General features: G+C 38.1%; 1 protein-coding gene and 1 pseudogene across 2 annotated transcripts in view; one reads left to right on the top strand and one right to left on the bottom strand.

The window, feature by feature from the left end:
* Positions 1-24,712, bottom strand: part of REC114 (REC114 meiotic recombination protein) — a 97,425-nt gene that overhangs the window by 41,624 nt on the left and 31,089 nt on the right. The gene's annotated exons all lie outside the window — the stretch shown is intronic.
* LOC114903985 lies at positions 19,750-21,108 on the top strand (annotated as a pseudogene).

Raw genomic sequence — 24,712 nt, 5'->3', positions numbered from 1 at the left:
GCAAGAGAAGCCACTGCAATGAGAAGCCCCGCGCACCACAACGAAGAGTAGCCCCCGCTCACCACAACTAAAGAAAGCCCGCACGCAGCAATGAAGACCCAATGCAGCCAAAAATAAATAAATAAATTTATTTAAAATAAATAAATAAATACTCATCAGCATTTGACAAAAAATAATTGACACTGTTACCACTTGTATCACATTTTATAGTTTGGAAATCTATTTTATGTACAAAAGAGCAGGTATTATTTCCATTTTACAACTGACTGCACTGAGGGTAAGAATAGTTAGATATTTTGCCTGAAGTTGAATTTCATGGTACACGAGGAAATTTTAAAACCCTGATATTCTAACTCATAAAATGGTGTTAGTGGCAAAATAAATAGTAATGAATGGCAATCTATAGCATAAAGTGAATATACATGAGTCCATACTGATATAATCAAATAAATGAATAAATAAATAAGGGAAAACCCTTTTTAAATAACAGAATTCCAATTAATAAATGTAGAAAGAATCATAGAAATAGAAAATTACCATTTGACAAACATCAGAGCAATAACTGTTGCAGGCAAGAATCATCAACAGATGCTAAAATGAGTAGGCAAAAGTATGAGAAACAGGAAACGTGCATACCTTAGAATATCTCCCCTCAAGATACTTATTAATTACAAAGGGAAAACCAATAATGTTACAATTACATTACAATGGAGAAAGCTGGTAGATACTACCTTAACCAAGTAGTCAAGGTTATCATCACCAGTAATGAGACATATCAACATCATGTACTCCCCAGGATGATGAACTGAGAAAGGTCAAATCTCTGTCCTTCAGAGACATTCTACAAAATAACTGGCCAGTAGAAGCCATAAATGACGAAGACTGAAGAACTATCCCAGACTGGAGGAGCTCAAGGAGACATGACAACTAAGTGTAATTTGGGAATCCGGGGTTAGATCATGGGCTAACAAAAGGACAGTGGGACAACTGGTGAAATAAGAATGAGGTCTGTCGATTAACAGTATTGTGTCAAGGTCAACTTCCTGCTTTTGATCATTGTCCTATGTTAACATTTGGGGAAGCTGGGTGAAGGGTATATGGGAATTCCTTGTACTATTTTTGCAACTTTTTTGTAAGTCTGAAATTATTTCCAAATAAAAAGATTTTTTTTTTAAGATTATGGTGCTGGTGCTTATAATCTAAACCTCATCGTTTGGAACTGCATTTTCTTTGTTTCAAGGATATGAATTTTGTCTCCTCAATAAGCTCCACCAAAGTATTAAACATTTACAAGTATTAAATTACTTTAAAGGTTTAAAAAGAAGAGTTTAAGTAGTAACAGTCAAAGTAAAATCTGCTCATTTCCTCTTTGTTAATATTAGTGATCTAAAAAATGACAACTGGGGCTTCCCTGGTGGCGCAGTGGTTGAGAGTCCGCCTGCCGATGCAGGGAATGCGGGTTCGTGCCCCGGTCCAGGAGGATCCCACGTGCCGCGGAGCAGCTGGACCCGTGGGCTATGGCCGCTGGGCCTGCGCGTCCGGAGCCTGTGCTCTGCAGCGGGAGAGGCCGCAGCAGTGGGAGGCCCGCGTACCGCAAAAAAAATAAAATAAAATAAAAAATGACAACTGGTCTCCAATAATAATGAAAGATTTGCTATTTTAAAGGAATCTAAGTAAAGCTGATTCAACTGAAACTAGTGTAGACTTGAACACTGTGGGAAAAAATCTTTTACCAAAGATGTGTTTTCGGAAAGACTAAATTCTATGACCTCTTAACAAGAGAAGGGAATCTAGAAGCCTGGCTGAGAACTATGACTAAATTCATGCCATGTAATTTGACAAGAGGGTAATAGGGACATAAATTAAACCAAGAATTATTTTGTTGCATTCAAAAATCATGAGAAGAAAACTTTTGTTTGAAGACTTTCTTTTAGTACCATAAAAGAAATTTTAAGACCGTGGTATTTACAATGTTTTGTTTGAAGCTATGACATTGATGGTAAAACATATCACAGGTAACTGGTGAGCTACATATTGGTGCAAACTTTCAACATCACACAATAAGAATCAACCAGAATTTAGCCCCCAAGAGGCACTTTTTCTTCCAAACTACAAATCTTGTAAACTAAATGGGAGCTTTAAAAATAAAGACACAATCTACAAAATCTGGGAAATATGTTTTTTGACTCTGGGATGTTAGGAAATGAAAAAAGGAGGGGGGGAAAAAGGCACTTGGGTTTTAAGTGCCAAAATAACTCTCTTTGTGAGTAGCTAATATTCTTTCAAAAGCTTTATTCCCAAATTACGACTCACTTTAGAGAAAAGAGAAAAGATGAGAAACAGAAGAAATGAAATGGTCAATATTAGTGGCTTCATATGCTTAAGATTTTCATACTAAATATAAAATAGAAGCTTTTTAAAATTATTGTCAATAATTAGTTCCTGAAGAAAGGATAAGGAATACATAGAAAGGCCACTACGATGTGCAACAGAACAAAAATATAATTATAGTTTTAAAAGCAAAGCAGGCTAGATAAGGCCTTAAATTCCCTATCAGAACCATTACCATATCAGTGAAGCTAGAGATATATACTCACTTTCCACAAAACACTTAGTATAACAAAGTAGCTCAGGCTTAGGTCAAAGATCACCCAATTAGAGTGCCCCATTTGTCTGATCCACTATAATAAGTGAATTACTTTCATCTACATAAATGTTCCTGATTTGTATTTGGATATTCTAGCCCACTGACAGCAGATCACCCAACTACTAAGACATAACCTCATCTGAGATACCATGAACAACCAAATCTCACAGAAAATTTCAAAACATTAACTGTTTGTTACCCAATGGGGAGAAAAGGTACATTCTGGTAGAATACTAAAAGTGTTTTAGTGGAAAAAACATTAGGAAAATAATCTAAAAGGTTTTATACTTTCGGGGATGAGAACCTCTTGAATATAGGCATGTAACTCACACCTTCATCCCATCACAATTAAAATGCCAAGGCAAGTCTAAAATAGGAGAGAACTACATCAATATAGAAGCTAGGAATGGATGCCATTCACATGACAAAACTGTTGAAGAATTTCTGCAAGACATGTTAGATAGATCTGGATGGAAGAAAGATGTCAAGAGTCAACTAGTGACTTATCTTCCTGAGAAAGAAGTGCTGTGACTCAGAGAGAAAGCAGAGGAGATACTGGCAAAAACACCATTAATAAGGAGGACAAGAGCTAGGGAATAGGTGGGCCATAGGAAAAAAATAAGAAACCCTCCATCTGGAATCTGTTTTACCACTACCAACCAAGAGCACTGGAAACAACTGCCCCGGACATATACTGCAGTATACCAAATGATGATCTAGGAAATCTAAGAATTTCTCCTGTAAACAGTGGGCAGATAGAGCAGGAAGGTGGATGAGTAACTATAGCATACAACTGGCCTGTGGCTACCAAAATACCCATTCCTCATAGGAGAAATTAGAGACATGACTCCCCTGCTAGGATGGGCTCCTAACCCACTCCTCTCAGGCTTTTGGGTGGATGAACAGAAATGTAGATTTCTATTAGCCAGGTCTGCTACACAATATTTGAAAGGAAAATCTACGAGTATCCAAGGACAATGAGGTTATTATAGATGACTCTACCCACAGGTCTCTTGATGAGACTCCTCCAAGCATAAGGATGAATAAAATGGAAAAAAGGAGGAGAAAGAGGAGGAGAAGGAGGGAGCAAAGGAAGAAGAGGAGAAGGAGGGCTTAAAAGGAGAAAGAAGATGGGGAGGGGGGGAGAGGAGGAGGAGGAGAAGAAAAGACACCATCACGTCTATGAAATCATTCTGCCAAAAAAATGAAAGAGGGAAATACAACACTCAAGATTAAAAAGGGCATATCATTTTGAAAAAAACCTAGAAACAGAAGTAAATTTTTAATTAAAACTACCTGTGTGAAATTTAATAAAAATTTTAAAAACAGGTTTTTTGAAACAAGAGATGAAAGATCCAGTATCAGGTAACACACTGAGGTTTGGCTAAGAGTAAGACAGAAATAAGTGGGAGTTGGAAGAAATAAGAAATAAATAAGAAGAATAAAAATGTGATAGCTGAGGGCTTCCCTGGTGGCGCAGTGGTTGAGAGTCCGCCTGCCAATGCAGGGGACACGGGTTCGTGCCCCGGTCCGGGAAGATCCCACATGCCGCGGAGCGGCTGGGCCCGTGAGCCATGGCCGCTGAGCCTGCGCGTCCGGAGCCTGTGCTCTGCAGCGGGAGAGGCCACAACAGTGAGAGGCCCGCGTACCGCAAAAAAAAAAAAAAAAAAAATGTGATAGCAGAATAAAAAACATAACAGAATAAAAAAATGTAATAACAGAAGTAAAAACTATATCGATGATAACCTAATAGAAAAATGGGAGGATTTCAACAGACACTTCACAAAAGAGGATATCCAGATGGCCAATAAACATAAGAAAAAGTATACAATTTCATTAGTAATAAGAAAAATATAAATTAAATCCAAAATGAGATATCCCTACACACCTACCCAAACTGCCAAAATAAAAAGAAAATACCAAGTTTTGTAAAGAATGTGGAGTGCTCTCATATATTGTTAGTGGGAGTGTAAACTGGGCATAATCGCTTTGGAAAACTCTTTGGCAGTATCTACCAAAGCTTAATGTAGGCATACTCTCTGACCTGTCCCTCAGAGTATGTCCAAGGATTAGCAGCAACACATCACCTAGGAGTTTGTTAGAAATGCAAAATCTCAGGCCACACCCAAAACCTGCTGAATCACATTCAGCATTTTCCTAAGAGTCCAGGTAATTCACATGCACATTAAAGTTTGAGAAGTGTTTTTCTACAACTCATCCATTTTGCTTCAAACTCACCCATTCCACCCCTGGAAAAATACATACAAGTGTTCACCAAAAGATGTATATACCAGGATGTCCACAGCAGTACTATATCTAATAGCTAAAGATTGGAAATTACCCAAACACCCATCAACAATACAATGGATAAGCAAATTGTGATATATTCCAAAATGAGAATAGACAATCTATAACTGCACACAACAAGGACGAGTCTCATACATATATATAATAATGAGTGAAAAAAGCCAGACAGAGGAGAGTCCTGTATTATTCATTTTACACAAAGTCCAGAAACAGGCAAAACTAATCTGAACTGTTAGAAGTCATAATGGTGGTTAGCCTTTGGGAGAGTGGTGGTCTATAGTAGTGACTGGAAGGGAATATGAGAGAGGTTTCTGGTGTACTCAAAATGTTCTGTTTCTTAGGTACAAATTTCCGGTTATAAAATAAGTAAGTCATGGCGATGTAATATACAGCATGATGACTGTAGTTAATAATACTGTATTGCACATGTGAAAGTCGCTAAGAGAGTAGATCTTAAAAGTTCTCATCACAAGAAAAAATATTTTATAACTATGTATAGTGAGTGATGTTAACTAGACTTATTGTGGTGATTATTTCACAATATATACAAATATCAAAACATTATGTTGTATACCTGAAACTGATATAATGTTACAATGTCAACTATACCTCAATAAAATGTTGTTTCTCAACCTGGCCAATAAGCATATGAAAGATGTGCTTCATTAGTTATCTAGGAAATGAGAATTAAACTACAATGACATACCATTACCCAGACACTAGAATATCTAAAGTTATAAAAAACTGACAATACGAGAATGCAAAACAACATGGACTATCAGAGCTGGTGGGAAAGCAAAATCATACAACCACTTTGAAAAAGAGTACAGCAGTTTCTTATAAAGTCAAATATTCACTTACCATGCAACCCAGCAATTCCATTCCCAGGTTTTTCCCAAGGGAAATTAAAACATATGTCCACACAAAGACTTGTATGTAAATGTTCATTGCAGCTTTATTCATAATTGCCCCAAACTAGAAATAACCCAAATATCCATCAACAGGTGAATGGATAAACAAATGTGATACCACCCATAAAATGACATTCTAATCAGCAATAAAAGAGAACGTGATACACACAACAACACGGACAAGTCTCAGAACCATTATGCTGTGTAAAAGAAGCCAGACAGAAAAGAGTATGTACTACATAATTCCATTTATATCAATTGTTAGCAAAGGCAAAACTAATCTGCAGTGATAGAAAGCAGAGTAAAAAGACAAAGCAGTTGCCTGGGGATGGGGGTGAGTGGGCATGAAGAAACTTTTGGCGATAAGAGAAATGTTTCATATCATGATTGTGATGGTAGTTTATACATTTGTATACATTTATCAAAACTCACAAGTAAACTCAATTGAGTACATTTAATGTGTGTAAGTTATACTCCAATAAAACTCATTTTCAAAAAAGCCAACAACAAATCAAGAAAAAATATTTCAACATATGTTTAAAGATGTAATATTCTTACTCTAGAGAGATAATGCCAATAATACCAACAACAAAAGCCCAGTAGCTCAATAGAAAATGTGAAGGACACTGTGGATTTCCAGAATGCTGAAAAACTTACAGAAACACCTGAGGACTGACAGCTTTCAACTTTAGAAAAAGATTTAGATGTGAATCCAATGCTTGTAAACATTCCCTTAGTCAGAAGCTAACGGATACATTTTTCTGGAAAGGTAACATAAATCCCAAGTATAAATGGGCTATGGCTTAGGAAAAAGTGAGTTTTTCCAGAGCCTGGCAAAAACGGTGTCATCAGACAACACAGTCAGGGAAAGCTCTGCTGAGATTCACTGTATCTATTGCTGCCAGGAGTGGTCACCTCACTTCTAATAAGATTCTATTGCCTTTGCCAATTAAGCAAGGAAATTAATCTAACTCCACTGTGTATGAATGTGCTTTCTCCTTCCACCCACCTGAAATACATCAGTTGGCATCAGAAGTGAGACTGGCACAGACACACCACCAGCCTCGTTAAAGAGTCTGGAAGGAGTGTTGGGAAGGCAAGTGAGGGAACGCTGCCTGAGGAAGTTATGGATGGAGACGAGAGAGACGAGAGCAGTTATGTGAGTTTTTCCCTTGGAGTAGTCGTAGAGTAGAGTTCACAAACTGTTGTTCTCTTTACCTCTGAAAAGTTGAGCCCAAGGGATAATTCAAAAGGGGAAAGACAAGATAGTCTAAGGCATAACTCACTGACATCTCACTAAGGTGGGGAGGATGATCACAGGTTCCCAAAGGGCTGAAAAGCCAGGGGAGATAGAGGAGATACGAATAGAGGACCCCCTCACATGCCTCTCAGATGGGTAGGCAGCAACTTTTCAGGCCAGGAGTCCGTAAGAGCTGAAGTTTATTTAGATGTGGGAAAGCATAAAAATAGAGCAGTAAAACGCTTTAACTCTTGCTAACCCAACTCTCTCTGTAGGAGGATAACAAAACACAAAAAAGTGATATTAATTGATGCCAGTGGTTTTAAATGTGGGAAGGGGGTAATAATAAAGTTATGAAGAGCTTTGTCTTCCTTGATCTTTCCTGCAAAAGTGACCAAAGACTGGTTCTAATCTAGAGAATTTAACTGTGTGAATAGAATAACTCGATTTTAAAAGTTTGTGCTAAATCTTTCCTCTCAGAAAATTCTGAAATTGAGACTATGATTTGGACAAATATTTTTAAACTAACTGGGTTAAAATTAGTGTTGGAAGATTCCAGAGCTCATTTAAATAGGAATATAACATTGTCACTGGTAAACATACTGTTTCTTTTGGAAGAATATTTGGGCTGAGTGTGAAAAGTAAAACAAACCAAAAACTATAAACCCCATTTCCAGGATGACCCATATTTCTCAAGAAAATAGAATTAAAATTGTCTCAAGGCCATTTAACTTCTGTGTTTCAGACATAATTTTATTTAGGTGAAGACACTTGTGCTGGATCAGAACCAACTGAGATAAAAAGGAGTACCTGGAAATAGAGGCTAAAGTCTTAGGAAATAATTTCCCCCATTTGGTTAATCTTTAAGAATCTTGGCTTAAGACTGGATTCTGCAACTACTTGTGAGTCAAGAAGGGAGATACTGATAAAAGGTAGATCTTTACAGATTTATAATTGTAAACAGAATATGTTTTTAAATTTAGAGAAATATTCCAAAAGGAGTTATGAATTCCACATTTTTAAAAAGGGGTTTGAGTGAAAGGAAATGGCAGCTCACTGAAGGATAAGTTCACTATGATCAGGAGCTCCAGCACCTGGAGGGGAGAAACCAAGCAGGACTGGGCAGGCAGCAAAGAAGCAGGTGGCGAGAGCAATCTTATACTTAAGGGTGACTGCATGAGGGCACAGCAAGGTACAAAACCCTGTGGCCCAGAAAAGCTACGCCTCCATGTCCCCAGACTAAAAAAGGCTCACAATGCTCATCCTACACTCAGCGCAAGCTAAAAGAAGATGAAAATCATGTAAAACCTAGCAAAAACGAAACAAAACGCATTCACTAGCTGGAATGTGTGTGTGTGTTTGTGTTGTATGTTTGGACATGTGTTATAGTTTTAAGAGAACACACACACACACTCAATCCTACAGTTCGTTCAACAACAAAAACCCAAAAACCCAATCAGAAAATACACGAAGACCTGAATAGGTATTTCTCCCAAGAAGATAAACAATTGCCAACTAGCACATGAAAAGATGTTCAACATCACTAACCATTATGGAAATGCAATGAGATATGACCTCACACCCATTATGATGGCTACTATAAAAAAAAAAAAACCAACGAGAAAACAGAGACTAAGAAGACAATAGAAATAAATCAATGAAACCAAGCGCTGGTTCTTTGAAAAGATAAACAAAATCGACAAACCTTTAGCTAGACTCAACACTCAAACAAGAAAACAAGAGTACTCGAAGAATATGAGTGAAGGAAGAGACAACTGACACCACAGAAATATAAAGGACTATAAGAACTACACTTGAATAATATAATGAACAATTATATGCCAACAAATTGGACAACCTAGAAGAGACAGTTAAATTCCTAGACAACCTACCAAAACTGAGTCGTGAAAAAATTGAAAATCTGAACAAATCAGCTACTAGTGAGGAGATCAAATCAGTAATTAAAAACCTCCCAGAAAACAAAGTGCAGGCTCAGATGGCTTCACTGGTGAATTCTAGCAAACATTCAAAGAATTAATACCAATCCTTCTCAAACTCCTCCAAAAAATAGAAGAAGAGGTTCCAAAAATAGAAGAGGGAATGTTTCCAAACTCATTTTATGATGCCAGCATTACCTTGATACCAAAACCAGACAAGGATGCCACAAGAAAAGAAAATCACAGGCCAATATCCCTGATGAACAGAGATGCAAAAATCCTCAACAAAATATTAGCAAGCTGAATTCAATAATACATTAAAAGGATCATACGTCATGATCAAGTGAGACTTATTCCAGGAATGCAAGGATGGTTCACCATCTGCAAATCAATGTGATACATCACATTAACAAAATGAAGGACAAAAATCATAAGATCATCTCAATAGATGCAGAGAAAGCATTTGACAAATTCAATATCCATTTATGATAAAAACTCTCAGCAGGGCTTCCCTGGTGGCGCAGTGGTTCAGAGTCCGCCTGCCGATGCAGGGGACACGGGTTCATGCCCCGGTCCGGGAAGATCCCACGTGCCGTGGAGCAGCTGGGCCCGTGAGCCATGGCCGCTGAGCCTGCACATCCGGAGCCTGTGCTCTGCAACAGGAGAGGCCACAACAGTGAGAGGCCCGCGTACCGCAAAAAACAACAACAACAAAAAACACTCTCAACGAAGTGGGTATAGAGGGAATATGCTTCAACATAATAAAGGGCATATATGACAAGCCCACAGCTAACATCATACTCAATGGTGAAAAGCTGAAAACTTTTCCTCTAAGATTAGGAACAACACAAGGGCGCCCACTCTATAGCCACTTTTATTCAACGTGGTACAGTTGAATAGTACAGTCCCCTACATACGAATGAGTTCTGTTCCAAGAGTGCATTCATAAGTCCAATTTGTTTGTTAAGTCCAACAAAGTTAGCCTACACACAATCAGCTATATAGTACTGTACTGTAATAGGTTTATAATGCTTTTTACACAAATAATACATAAGAAACAAAGAAAAAATACAACATTTTTAATCTTATAGTGCAGTACCTTGAAAAGTACAGTAGTACAGTGGCATTGAGTGGACAGGCAAGAAGCGTTACTGACTGGAGGAGGGAGAGGAGGTGGGAAATGGTAGAGCTGAAGGATCGTCAGCAATAGGAGATGGAGGGCAAGCTGCAATTTCACTCACACCTGACACTGATGGAACGCACGTTTGCATCTTTGAAAGTTCACAACTTGAAGGTCTGCATGTAGGGGACTTACTGTACTGGAAGTCCTAGCCAGATCAACTAGGCAACAAAAAGAAAAAGGCATCCATATTGGAAAGGAAGAAGTAAAATTATCTCTGTTTCCAGATGACATGATATTATACAGAAAACCCTCAAGACTCCACCAAAAAACTGTTAGGACTAATAAATGAATTCAATACAGTTGGAGGATACAAAAATCAGCATACAAAAATCTGTTGCATTTCTATATACTAATAACGAACTACCAGAAAGAGAAATTACAAAACAATCCCATTTACAATTGCATCAAAAAGAATAAAACACCCAGGAATAAATTTAACCAAAGAGGTGAAAGACATGTACATTGAAAACTGTAAGACATTAATGAATTTTAAAAAATCACAAATAAATGGAAAGATAGTCCATGCTCATGGACTAGAAGAATTAACAGTGTTAAGATGTCCACAGTACCCAAAGCAATCTACAGATTCAATGCAATCCCTATCAAAATTCCAATGGCATTTTTCACTGAAGCAGAACAAACAATCCCCAAATTTAAATGGAACTACAAAATACCGTGAATAGCCAAAGCAAGCTTGAGAAAGGTCAAAGCTAGAGATACCATGCACCCTGATTTCAAACTATATTACAAAGCTATAGTAATTAAACAGTATGGTATTGGCATAAAAAAAAGATACATAGATCAATGGAACAGAACAGAAAGCTCAGAAATAAACCCAGGCATACATGGTCATTTAATTTACCACAAAAGAGCCAAGAATATACAATGCAGGAAGGACAGTCTCTTCAATAAATGGTGCTGGGAAAACTGGACAGACACATGCAAAAGAATGAAACTGGACCACTATCTTACACCACAAACAAAAATTAACTTACAATGGATTAAAGACTTGAATATAAGACCTGATACCATAAAACTCCAAGAAGAAAACATAGATAGTTAGCTCCTTGACACAGATCTTGGTGATGATTTTTTGAATCTGACACCAAAAGCAAAAGCAACAAAAGCAAAAATAAACAAGTGGGGCTATATCAACAAACTAAAAAGCTTCTTCACAGCAAAGGAAACCATCAACAAAATGAAAAGGCAACCTACTGAATGGGAGAAAATATTTGCAAATCATATATCTGATAATGGTTAATATCTAAATATATAAAGAACTCCTGCAATTCAATAGCAAAAAACCCCAAACAATCCAATTAAGAAATGAGCAGAGATCTGAATAGAAATTTTTCCCAAGAGGACATACAGATGGCCAACAGTACATGGAAAGATGCTCAACATCACTAATCATTAGAGAAATGCAAATCAAAACCACAATGAGACATCAACTCACACATGTTAGAATGTCTATTATCAAAAAGATAAGAAATAACATGTGTTGGCGACTATGTGAAGAAAAGGGAACCTTTGTGCACTGTTGGTGGAAATGTAAATTGATGCAGCCACTATGGAAAACACCATGGAGGTTCCTCAAAAAATTCAAAATAGAACTACCATATGCTCCAGAAATTCTACAGGGTACTTATTTGAAAAATTAAAACACTATCTTGAAAAGACACTTGCACCCCATGTTCACTGCAGCATTATTTACAATAGCCAAGGTATGGAAACAACCTAGGTGTCCATCAATGGATGAACAGATAAAGAAGATGTGGTATACATACGCAATAGACTATTATTCAGCCCATAAAAAAAAAGTCTTGTCATTTGCAAACGTGGACAGACCTTGAGGGCATCATGCTACGTGAAATAAGTTAGACAGAGAAAGACAAATACTGTATGATCTTACTTACATGTGGAATCTAAAAACAAAAACAAAAGAACAAGCTTATAGATATAGAGACCAGATTAGCAGTTGACAGGGTAGGGGTGGGGGCTGGGAGAAATGGTGAAAGGGGTCAAAAGACACAAATTTCCAGTTATAAAATAAATAAGTCATGGGGATGTAATGTACACCATGGTGACCATAGTTAATAATACATACAGTTGCCAACTTATGATGGTTCAACTTTACAATTTTTCATCTTTCTGATGGTACAAAAGCGATAAAATTCAGTAGAAGTATACTTTGAATTTTGATCTTTTCCCCTGGGCTATCAATATGCTGTAAAGTACTCTCTGGTCATGCCTGGCAGTGGCAGTGAGCTGCAGCTCCCCCAGCTACTGAGTGGATCATGAGGATTAACAACCAATACACTTAAAACTATTCTGTTTTTCATTTTCAGTGCACTATTCAATAAATTACATGAGATATTCAACACTTTATAAAATACACTTTGTGTTAGATGATTTTGCCCAGCTGTAGGCTAATGTAAATGTTCTGAGCACATTTCAGGTAGGCTAGGCTAAGCTATAATATTCAGTAGGTTAGGTGTATTAAATGAATTTTGACTTAGTATTTTCAATTTATGATGGGTTTATCGAGACATAATCCCATATTAAGGAAGACCTGCACTATACTGCATATTTGAAAGATGCTAAGAGAACAGATCTTAAAAGTTCTCATCACAAGAAAAAAAATTTGTAACTATGTAAGGTGATGGATGTTAACTAGTTTATTGTGGTGATCATTTTGCAATGTACACAAATATTGAACCATTGTATACCTGAAACTAATAATGTTATATGTCAATTACACCTCAATTTAAAAAACAAGAAAATAACAACCATTAGTGAGGATGTGGAGATACTGGAATCTTTGTGCACTGTTGATGGGAGTGTAAAATGGGACAGCCACTGTGGAAAAAAAGCATAGTAGTTCCTCAAAAAATTAAAAATAGAATTACCATATATTCCAAAAACCCTTCTGGGTATATACCCAAAAGAACTGAAAGCAGGGTCTCAAAGGGATGTTTATATACCCATGTTCATAGCAGCATTATTCACAATAGGCAAAAGGTAGAAACAACCCTAGCGTCCACTGACAGAAGAACAAATAAAACATGGTATATACATGCAATGGAATATTATTCAGCCTTAAAAAGGAAGGAAACTCTGACACAGGCTGTAACCGGATGAATCTTGAAGACACTGTGGTCAGTGAAATAAGCCAGACACAAAAAGACAAATACTGTATGATTCTACTTACACAAGGTAAATAGAGTAGTCACAGTCATAGATACAGAAAGTAGACTGATTGTTGCCAGGGGCTGAGCTGGGAGAGGGGGAATAAGGAGTTGTTGTTTAATGAGTATAGAGTTTCAGTTTTTCAAGATGAAATGAATTCTGGAGACGGACAGTGGTGATGGCTGCACAACAATGTAAATGTACTGAATACCACTGAAATGTGCACTTAAAAATGGTGAAGATGTTAAGTTTTATGTTATGTGTGTTTTACCACAATTAAAAACAAATATTAAAAGCCTACCATAGGTAAGAGAGAATCTGTTCAAAATGCCAAGACTGGAAAGGGGAAGCCAGATGAACTTGGGCCAAGGTAGACTGAAGATGGAGTCAAGGTCTCCAGGCCCTTTGGCTATACCAACCCTTTGAAAGAAATAACAACAGAATGACCTAGTGGTGGTTTTGCATGGAGCCTTTCGACACTAATGTCCTCACCTCCATGCAGGTGCTAATTTAACAAGCAAAATGGAAACCTATGGTACTACTGTACACCAAGCTCCAGTTTAATCTGAAGCATTGAGTTCCCATGGACCTCACAGGAGGTGGCAGAGAATTATGAAGTTTAAGGGAAATCAAGTTTAAATAGCTGCCCGGGTCCAAGCAGAGAGTCCAAAGCTTGTTCGGATTTCAACAAAAACATCACAGAGGGAGCTGTTACTGGGCCCTAGCAATCAGTTTCTCCGAAAGAAATGACGCTGTACTTTTGTTTTTTTTGGTTGTGCAGCTTCTACAAAATTTGATAGTACAAATACAGCACACTTTAATCCATGCCAATAATTATATTCTCATACTAAAACAGAAGTAGCTAAAACTTTCCATGGCTATCCTGTCCCTCCCTTTTATGGGAAAAATTCTAAAAATATATCACAACCCAGATTAGTATGAAGGGAGAGGGTGTGTAAATGTAATACCAACAGAAAATTGCAATTGAAATGTGCTATAATCTAAATATGTTTCCTCTTCTATGTGTTGGTTCTTGTGAAACCCAGAAAATACTGTGAATACATTGCATAAACTGACAGAACTGTTCCTTGATTCAGGGGGCAAAATGTTTTTTAAATATGTATTTTTATCACACTTACACATACACATAATTTAAAAAGCCAAATATTTGTATAATAAACATTGATTCATAAGAACTAAATATTTTTAAAGTTTATTACATGAACAGTACTAAAAAAAGGGAAAACCATCTCAGTAGATGCAGGAACAGCATTCAACAAAATTCAACTCCTATTCATGACTGAAAACTCTCAGCAAACTAGAATAGAAGGTAACTTCCTCAATCTCATAAAGGGTATTGACAAAAACCCTACAGCTAACACTATACTTATTGGTAAAAAGACTGAATGCTTTTCCCCCAAGATCAGGAACAAGGCAAGGATGTTGACTCTCACTAAAGGATGTATTAGCTGGTGCAATCTGGGGAAAAAAGAGCAGGGAGCTGGACAGAGTATACAGACTGAATGAAAGGAGGAATGTGAAACTGTCTATTCACAGACGAAAGATCACCTGCGTAGAAAAAACTACAAAACATCTAAAAAAAGCTGTAGAACTAATAAATGAGTTCAGCAAGATCACAGGACACGAGGTCAACATGAAAAAGAAGTCAATTGTATTTCTATACCTTAGCAATAAATTATTAGGTATCGAGATTTCTAAAATTCTATTTACAATAACTATAAAGTATTTGTGGATAAGTTTAGCTAAATACGTATAAGACCTATTGTGAGAACTACAAAATACTGCTGAAAGTTTATAAATACATGGAATAAATAAAAGATATAAATAAATGGAGAGTTATAACATGTTCATGTGTCAGTAGACTCTAATAAGATGTCAATTCTCCCCAAGATGATTTATAGATTCAAAGGAATCCCAATCAAAACCCCAGCAGGTTTTTTTTTCTTTTTTGTTTTTGCAGGAAAGCTGACTCTAAAATGCAAATGACAGAACAACTTAGAAAAAGAATATGGAGGAATTACACTACCAATTTCAAAAGTTACAGCAAAGCTAAAGTAATCAAGACAGTAAGTTACTGGATTAAGAATAGACATTTAGGTCAACAGAACAGAAAAGTGAGTCTAGAAACAGACACACACATACACAGCAAACTGTTTTTGTTTTTTTTTTTTTTGCAGTACGCAGGCCTCTCACCGCTGTGGCCTCTCCCGTTGCGGAGCACAGGCTCCGGACGTGCAGGCCCAGTGGCCATGGCTCATGGGCGCAGCCGCTCCGCGGCATGTGGGATCCTCCCGGACCAGGGCACGAACCCGTGTCCCCTGTGTCGGCAGGCGGACTCTCAACCACTGCCCCACCAGGGAAGCCCAGCAAACTGACTTTTAACAAAGGTGCCAAAGTAATTCAATGACAAAAAGTTAGTCTTTTCAATAAATGATGCTGGAAAAATTGTTATGTATGTGCAAAAAAATTAACCCAGACCCTTAACCCTCACTATATATGAAAAATTAATTCAGTGGTTCCAGAAGTAGATTCTCTAAGGTCCATGATTATGTCCATAACATAGTAATCTTTTCAATACCACACTGCCTTAGTAGAAGACAAGAAGGGATTCTATACCAAATAATAATAAACATTAACGTTATTAAATACTACTAAAAATTCATAATGAACCACAGGGCTAAATGTAAGAGCTAAAATTATACAATTTCCAGGAGAAAACACAGAAAAATATCATTACAATCATAGAGTAGATGAAAATTTCTTAAATAGCATACAAAGAGAAAAAAACGGAATTCATTAAAATTTTAGGCTTTGGCTCTTCAAAAGACAGTGCTAAAAAATGAAAAGGTAAGCCACAGACTGAGTGGAATATTTGCAGAACCCATTTCTGATAAAAGAGCTGTAATCAGAATAAGAACTCTTAGAAATGCAAATCAAAACAACAATGAGGCATCACCTCACACCAGTCAGAATGGCCATCATCAAAAAATTTACAAACAATAAATGCTGGAGAGGGTGTGGAGAAAAGGGAACCCTCCTACACTGTCGGTGGGAATGTAAACTGGTACAGCCACTATGGAGAACAGTATGGTGGTTCCCTGGGAAACTAAAAATAGAGCTACCATATGATCCAGCAATCCCACTCCTGGACATATATCTGGAGAAAAACATGGTTTGAAAGGATACATGCACCTCAATGTTCACTGCAGCATTGTTTACAATAGCCAAGACATGGAAGCAACCTAAACGTCCACTGACAGAGGAATGGATGAAGAGGATGTGATACATATATACAGTGGAATATTAGCCATTAAAAGGAATGAAATAATGCCATTTGCAGCAACATGGATGGACCTGGAGATTATCACACTAAAGTGAAGTAAGTCAGAGAAAGACAAATATCATGTGATACCGCTTGTATGTGGAATCTAAAAAAAATGATACAGGTGAACTTGTTTACGAAGCAGAAACAGACTTGGGGAATGAACTTATGGTTACCAGGGGGGAAGGGTGGAGGGGGAAGAGACAGATTGGGATTTGGAATCGACATGTACACACTGCTATATCTAGAATAGATAACCAACAGGGACCTACTACATAGCACAGGGAATGCTGCTCAATATTCTGTAATAAACTAAATGGGAAAAGAATTTGAAAAAGAACAGATACATGTATATGTATAACTGAATCACTTTGCTGTACACCTGAAACTAACACAACACTGTTAATCAACTATGCTCCAATATAAAATGAAATTTTTTTAATGCAAAAAAAAAAGAACTCATAATTCAAATATAAAAAGACAGACAACTCAATTAAACAGGGTTATAAGATATAAACAGACACTTCAATAAGATACACAAATGGCAAATAAACACACAAAAAGATGGTCAATATCATTAGCCATTAAGAAAATTCGAATTAAAACCACCATGAGATACCACTACATATGCACAAGAATAGTTAAACTTAAAAAGACTGACAATGCCAAGTGTTGGTGAGTACATGGAACAAATGGACCTTCACACACTGCTTGTAGGAATACAACTTTGGAAAACAGTTTTGCAGTTTCTTATAAAATTAAACATAGATGTACTATATGACCCAGTAACAGTTCCTCTCTTGGGAATTTACCAGAGAAAAATGAAACTATATGTTCATACAAAAGCCTGTATACAAATGTTTATACCAGCATCATTCATAACAGCCAAAAAATGGAAACAACCCAATGTCTATCAAAAAATTGAATGTATAAGCAAATGAGGTTTATCCACACAACAGAATATTATTCAGTAATGAAAAGAAATGAACAATATGGATGAATCTCAAAAGTATTATGCTAAGTGGAAGAAGCAAGACACAAACGGGCTACATCTTGTATGATTTTATTTATGTGAAATTCTAGAAAAGGCAAAACTATGGTGGCAAAAAGCAGATCAGTGGTTTTGCTAGGTGCCAAGGGTGAACAGAGAAGATGGACTGCAAAAGAGCACAAGGAAACTTTTGGGGTTAATTGAAATGTTCCATACCATGACTGTGTGGCAGTTATACAACTATACACATTTATCAAAGCCCATCAAACCTAACACATAAAATTAGTGAATTTTATTTTGTGTAAATTATACCTCAATAAAGGTATCTTTTAAAAAAGAGTTTAGACAGTCGCACGCTCTCCCACATTGCAGCACAGAGGCCAGGGGCCAACCCACCAGTGGCCTATCCAGTACCCATCCCTTCTGCTCCCTCCTTGCTGGCAGAGCCAAGTGGGAGCATCTGCTCTAAGGGGCGGTGTGGGTCCCTCTCTGGCCCAAAGAGTAAAGAGAGCTTTGTTCAAGTCCACCGCCAGTGGTGGGCAAGAAGGGGCCCCGTGATGCAGTTCTAGACAGAAAGCAGAGGCTCTGTGGGGGCTTCTGGGAATGGATCCCTTGCTCGTAAAAAACTGTGCCGAGAAGGGACTTCTTGCTTCCTGCGTCTGGACATGGCCCAGAGTGTTCCGAGACCCCAAGAACTGTACAGAACACCTCTCACCACTTGGAGCTGTAGTAGCCACCTTGCAAGCATGGAGGGACCTGTCTGAGGACCAGGACCTGCCCCAGACATATTGAATTTGAATCCCTGGGGGTGAGACCAGAACTCATGCATTTTCTGCAGACTCTCCAGGTGACTCTGGTGCACCCAGGACCGAGGACCACTGCTCTGAGCATACAGTGCTGGACCAAGACGTGCCCTGCTCAGCAGTGATTTCGAGCACTCCTCTCCCAGGTGACTGTGGTTGGCCCTGATCCATCATCAGTTCAGTCCTATGGGTGTGAAAGGGCTGCCATAATTATGGACCACAAACAGGGTGGCCTAAAGCAACAGAACTTTATGCTCTCACAGTTCTGGAGGTCAGAAGTCTGAAATCAAAGTGTCCGTAAGGCCAGGCTCCCCCTGCTGTTTCTAGGAAAGAGTCCCTCTTTGTCTCTTCAAACTTCTGGTGGTTGCTGGCAATACTTGACTTTCCATGGCTTGTAGACACATCACACTGATTTCTGCCTCCCTCTTCACATGCCTTCTCCCATGCGTGTCTGTGTATCTCCTTATCTCTCTTCTTATAAGAATACCAGCCATTGGATGTAAGGACCACCCTAAGTGGTCCAGTGTGACCTCATCTTACCTAATTAAGATCCCATTTCCAAATGATGTCACATTTGGAGGTTCTAGATGGACATGAGTTTTGGGGGACCCTATTCAACCTAGTACAGCTTCCTTCTTTACATTCTTTTCTCCTGCCCTCACTCTTACTGCCCTGGGGTTATTCTTCTTCCTAATAAAGCATCAGCATGCAAGCTTGCTTTCAGGTTTTCCTTTCTAGGGAAACTGGAGTAAGAAAACAACCATATTCCAGACAGCGAGAACATTCCAGAGGTCACCAGTCCCCGGGCAGTGAAGGGTGTGGACCCCAGACGTCGCAGGGACAGCCTGTCCTCACTGCTTGGTGGCGCCTGGCCCGGCCGCTGCTCGCTGTGCTGCCTCCGTTGCGCTCCTCGGACTCGGGTTTGCGCGTGTCTCACTTCATCCCAGTCCCGGGAGAGCAACGTTGGGTTTATGTCTTTATTTGATGAAAATGATCTGTTGCACAGCCATTGGTACCGTATTGGGGAAACACAGCATACAAGCAAGAAGCTTACAGCCTCAGTGGTGGAAAATTTTTCATGTCAGAGACCGAGAACTCTTGCAGTCGTTTATGTCATCCCTTCTTCTCCAGACAGGGGATACCAAAAAGCTGCAATCAAAGATCTCTTCATCTTATTGATAAAGCCACTAGAGCCAAAATGTCTGTCAACGTCAACCGCAGCATGTCAGACCAGTTCTATCGCTAGAAGATGCCTCGTCTGATTGCCAAAGTTGAGGGCAAAGGAAATGGAATCAAGACAGTTATAGTCAACATGGTTGACATAGCCAAAGCGCTTAATCAGCGTCCAACGTATCCCACCAAACATTTAGGTTGTGAACTGAGAGCACAGACCCAGTTTGATGTTAAGAATGACCGTTACATTGCCAGTGGATCTCATGAGGCGAATAAGCTGCAAGGCACGTTGGATGGATTCATTAAAAAATTTGTTCTCTGTCCTGAGTGTGAGAATCCCGAAATGGATGTGCATGTCAATCCAAAGAAGCAAACAATAGGTAATTCTTGTAAAGCCTGGGGCTATCAAGGCATGCTTGACACACATCATAAACTCTGCATGTTCATTCTCAAAATGCCACCTGAGAATAGTGACAATGGTTCAGGAAAGAAAGAAAAGGAAAAGAAAACTAGAAAGGGCAAAGACAAGGAAAATGGCTCCGTGTCCAGCAGTGAGACACCACCTCCACCACCACCCAATGAAATCTGTCCTCCTCCACATGCTGTGGAAGAAGAGGAAGATGATGACTGGGGGGAGGATACAACAGAGGAAGCTCAAAGGGGAAGAATGGATGAAATCAGTGACCACGCAAAAGTTTTAACCCTCAGTGATGATTTGGAAAGGACTGTTGAAGAGCGTGTCAATATCCTGTTTGATTTTGTTAAGAAAAAGAAAGAAGACGGTAGTATTGACCCATCTGACAAATTGTAGCTGAAGCAGAAAGACTGAATGTAAAAGCCATGGGCCCTCTTATTTTGACTGAAGCTCTTTTCTTTTAGTTCTTTTTAATAAGAAGATTAGAGAACAAATTAAGAAATACAGGCACCATTTCTTACGATTTTGTCACAACAACAAAAAAGCTCAACGGTACCTTCTTCATTGTTTGGAGTGTGTGGTAGCAATGCACCAAGCTCAGCTCATCTCCAAGATTCCACATATCTTGAAGGAGATGTATTATGTAGACCTTTTGGAGGAAAAAGTCATCATTAGCTGGTCAGAAAAGGCCTCTAAGAAATATGTCTCAAAAGAACTTGCCAAAGAGATTCGTGTCAAAGCGGAACCTTTTATAAAATGGTTGAAGGAAGCAGAGGAAGAATCTTGTGCTGGTGAAGATGAAGATGAGAATATCGAGGTGATGTATTCAAAGACTGCCAGTGTACTGAAAGTTGAAGCTGTAAAGTCTGACAACAAGGACGATGACATTGATATTGATGCCATTTAAAGGGGTGGGTGCAGCCCAGCTTAACAGTTTAATGCTGAGAATCTTTCTGCATCATCAGCCAGAAGTGCAACATGTACGTGCAAAAGCTAAAGTGGCTTAACATCATGCTACGCTTTCTACTAAAAATGTATTGCTGTGAGTGGTCTGTATTTAAACCCAAAGAGACATCTAGGGAATCCATACACATATCAGTGAGCAGATGCGGTGTGCTTATTTACAGCATGTCTCTTTTTGAAAGATTAGTGGTGGACACATTTGGATCACATTTATATAGTTATAAAAGTAAAGATTTCATTTTGCTCGTTCTTCAGATTTTTGGCTCTGAATGACTTAAGTAGGCTGAAATAATTGGCTCCTTTAAAAAATGCTGCATCATTATTTAACCTGATAGGATTACTGGAGCCTGTTAGATATTGGCAGGTGCTGAGACTATAAAGAGGTCTCAGCAGAATGTGAACATAAACTTACTTATAAATACCTTACGCAGTCATTAAGAAATGTAGTACTTTCAAGTCTTATTTCTAGTTCCTCAGATTGGCATGTGGTAATGTACATTCTTCCCATGCCAAGGTGGACTGATAATCAAATGACAGTGCAATACCTTTACCTTACTGAGAAGTTAAAATGACCGGAGTGTCCTATAAATAAAATTTTAAGAACAGGTTTTGAAATGTGAATTGTGTTTTTTTCATTTCTTCTATACTTGCCCCAAATTGTAGTCTTTGAAGTTATGTGCACTTGCACGTTGGATGAGCCAGGGGAATTATTACATTAACATATAAGCATTTTATTATGTGTATGTAGCTCTTGCTTTATACTGAGAGAAAACTGAAACTCTGGGGAGTGATTAAATAGTAAGCTCTACGATTTTATTTGGGGGAAGCAGGAAAAGGTACACTTAATCTCTAGCAAACACTGAGCATAATTTTTCAGCATTTACTCTTGATTCAAATTACAATTTCAAAATATTTAGACATACTGTATCTTTTGTTCAGTGTGGCTTTTTCCCCGATAAACTATGGTTCTTTGATGACTTTTGCATTTGGACACATAGCTTATGCTTTTCAGGTTTTCATTGCTATCTTGCCAAAGTAAGTGTTAACTTACTTATGTCTCAAATTCCCCCCCCACACCCCCAAAATGTCTTATTTTTAAAAAAAGCTAAAAGCATACTTCTTTTTTTGTTGTTGCTTTTTTTGTTTTTGCGGTACGCGGGCCTCTCACCACTGCGGCCTCTCCCGTTGCGGAGCACAGGCTCTGGACGCGCAGGCCCAGTGGCCATGGCTCATGGGCCCAGCCGCTCCGCGGCACGTGGGATCCTCCCGGACCGGGGCACGAACCCGCGTCCCCTGCATCGGCAGGCGGACTCCCAACCACTGCGCCACCAGGGAAGCCCAAAGCATACTTCTAAGAGCCTATATTTTGTTTTAAGACTTAGGGTGTTTTTTATTTTCACATTGAATATTGTGAGATACCCAGGAAGTCTGTGATGATGGTAACGGAAAGCAGGTGCCTAGGGCCTGACCCAGCCCATCCTGGGCTTTAGATTTGGAAATAACTTCCTTGTGATGTGCTTGCCCAATCTGCTGATGTAAACTCCCTTGATAGACGGGCTTATGATTACATCTGAGAAACCATCTTGAAGATACAAATTTACACAAAAAGTACACTGTGGGAATCAAAATGCATGGAGTGAATTTTTGGGGGAGTATGGCTTATAACATTCACCTCTTTCTTTGTGATCCATCTCACAGATTACAATGAGACCTTAACAAATGTATGTAAGCTTTTTTCACATTGAAATTATATAAACATTTGGTATAATAAAAAATAAAAAGAATTTAAAGAAGATTTTTAAAAATATTACTCAAGTTATATATGTATATGCAACATGCACCAAATTGTAGAGCTACAATATTTCTCAATAGTGATGTCTTGGAATTTAATAAACTTGGTTTTGTTACTGCAGTGCAAAAAATCATTCCATGTATGATACCAAGTTTGTAACAACATCTACCATTGGTGCAAAAGAATGGAGCAGAGATAAGGAACAGGGTGGGCCCCTATGTCTGAGGAAGCCAAACTGCATTAATGTCACCATTCAGCAAAGACCCATGATACTGACAAGCAGAATTAACTATGTGCTAGGCATCCGTCAGTCCACCATCTGGGATTCTACATTCGAAGTTGAACAACAAATCTTACCTCTTGGCAGCTGATACAAGCCCTAACAGTGGCAGATAAAGCACAACTGTACAAGTAGTGCTAAATTTTAAAAGTCACAAGGAATGCAAAGATGACTTTGCAGGTCATCTCACATTCAAAGATAAGGCTATCTTCCACTAGAGTGGAAAGATGAATCATCACAACACACAACTGTGGGATGCTGCCATATTATAACAGAATGTGTAAGGGATTCACCAAAAATTCATGTCTTTTAAATATATTTGACCTATTTGTTTATTACTGTTTCTCCCCACTAGAATGACGACACTCCATGATGACAGGGATTTTTGTCTTTACTGTTCACTGCTATATCCCTAGCACCTAGTACAATGCCAAGCATACAGTATTTGTTAAGTGAATAAATTATGCCTACGTAGATATTCAGTAAATATTTGTACAAATTCATTATGTCAATGTAAATGATGTAATAACCTTCTCTTACATTTCCTTTCTTGTACAATTTCTCTGATTGGAAGCTAATAATTGTCTTGTTTCTTTATTCATTTTGTTTCTAAATACCAATTCAAACATAAATTTTCAATCTACAGATATAAATGCTATAGAAGATGTGCAGAAAAGGGAACCCTCCTACACTGTTGGTGAGAATATAAACTGGTGCAGCCACTGCGGAAAACAGTGTGGAGCTTCCTTAAAAAACTAAAAATAGAGTTACCATTATTATCCAGCAATCCCACTCCTGGGCATATATCCAGAAAAGACAAAAATTCTAATTTGAAAAGATACCTGCACCCCAATGTTCATAGCAGCACTATTCACAGTAACCAAGACATGGAAGCAATCTAAATGTCCATCGACAGATGAATGGATAAAGAAGAGGTGGTATGTACAATGGAATATTACTCGGCCATAAAAAGAATGAATTTTGCCACTTGCAGCAACATGAATAGACCTAGAGAATATCATACTAAGTGAAATAAGACAGAGAAAAACAAATATTATATGATATCACTTATATGTGGAATCTAAAAAAATAATACAAGTGAATTTATTCACAAAACAGAAACAGACTAACGGACATAGGAAACAAACTTATGGTTACCAAAGGTGAAGGGGGAGGGGAGGATAAATTAGGAGTATGAGATTAACATAAACACACTACCATATTTAAAACAGATAAGCAATAAGGATTTACTGTATAGCACAGGGAATTATACTCAATATCTTGTAATAACCTATAATGGAAAATAATCTGAAAATATGTGTGTGTGTATATATATATTTATTATATATTTATTTATATATATATAACTGAATCACTTTGCCATACACCTGAAATTAACACAATACTGTAAATCAACTACACTTCAATTAAAAAAATGAACTTTCAAGCAAGGAGATTCTCATTTCTCCTTTATATATTTCTTCATTCTAAAAGTTTCCTACAATATGTGTGTGTTTATGTATATTCAGAATAAAGAA

Source organism: Monodon monoceros, unplaced genomic scaffold (genome assembly GCF_005190385.1).
Source record: "Monodon monoceros isolate NGI ecotype Baffin Bay Population unplaced genomic scaffold, NGI_Narwhal_1 Super_Scaffold_21, whole genome shotgun sequence".
NCBI lineage: Eukaryota > Metazoa > Chordata > Mammalia > Artiodactyla > Monodontidae > Monodon > Monodon monoceros.
This window is presented reverse-complemented; position numbering and strand designations above follow the sequence as displayed.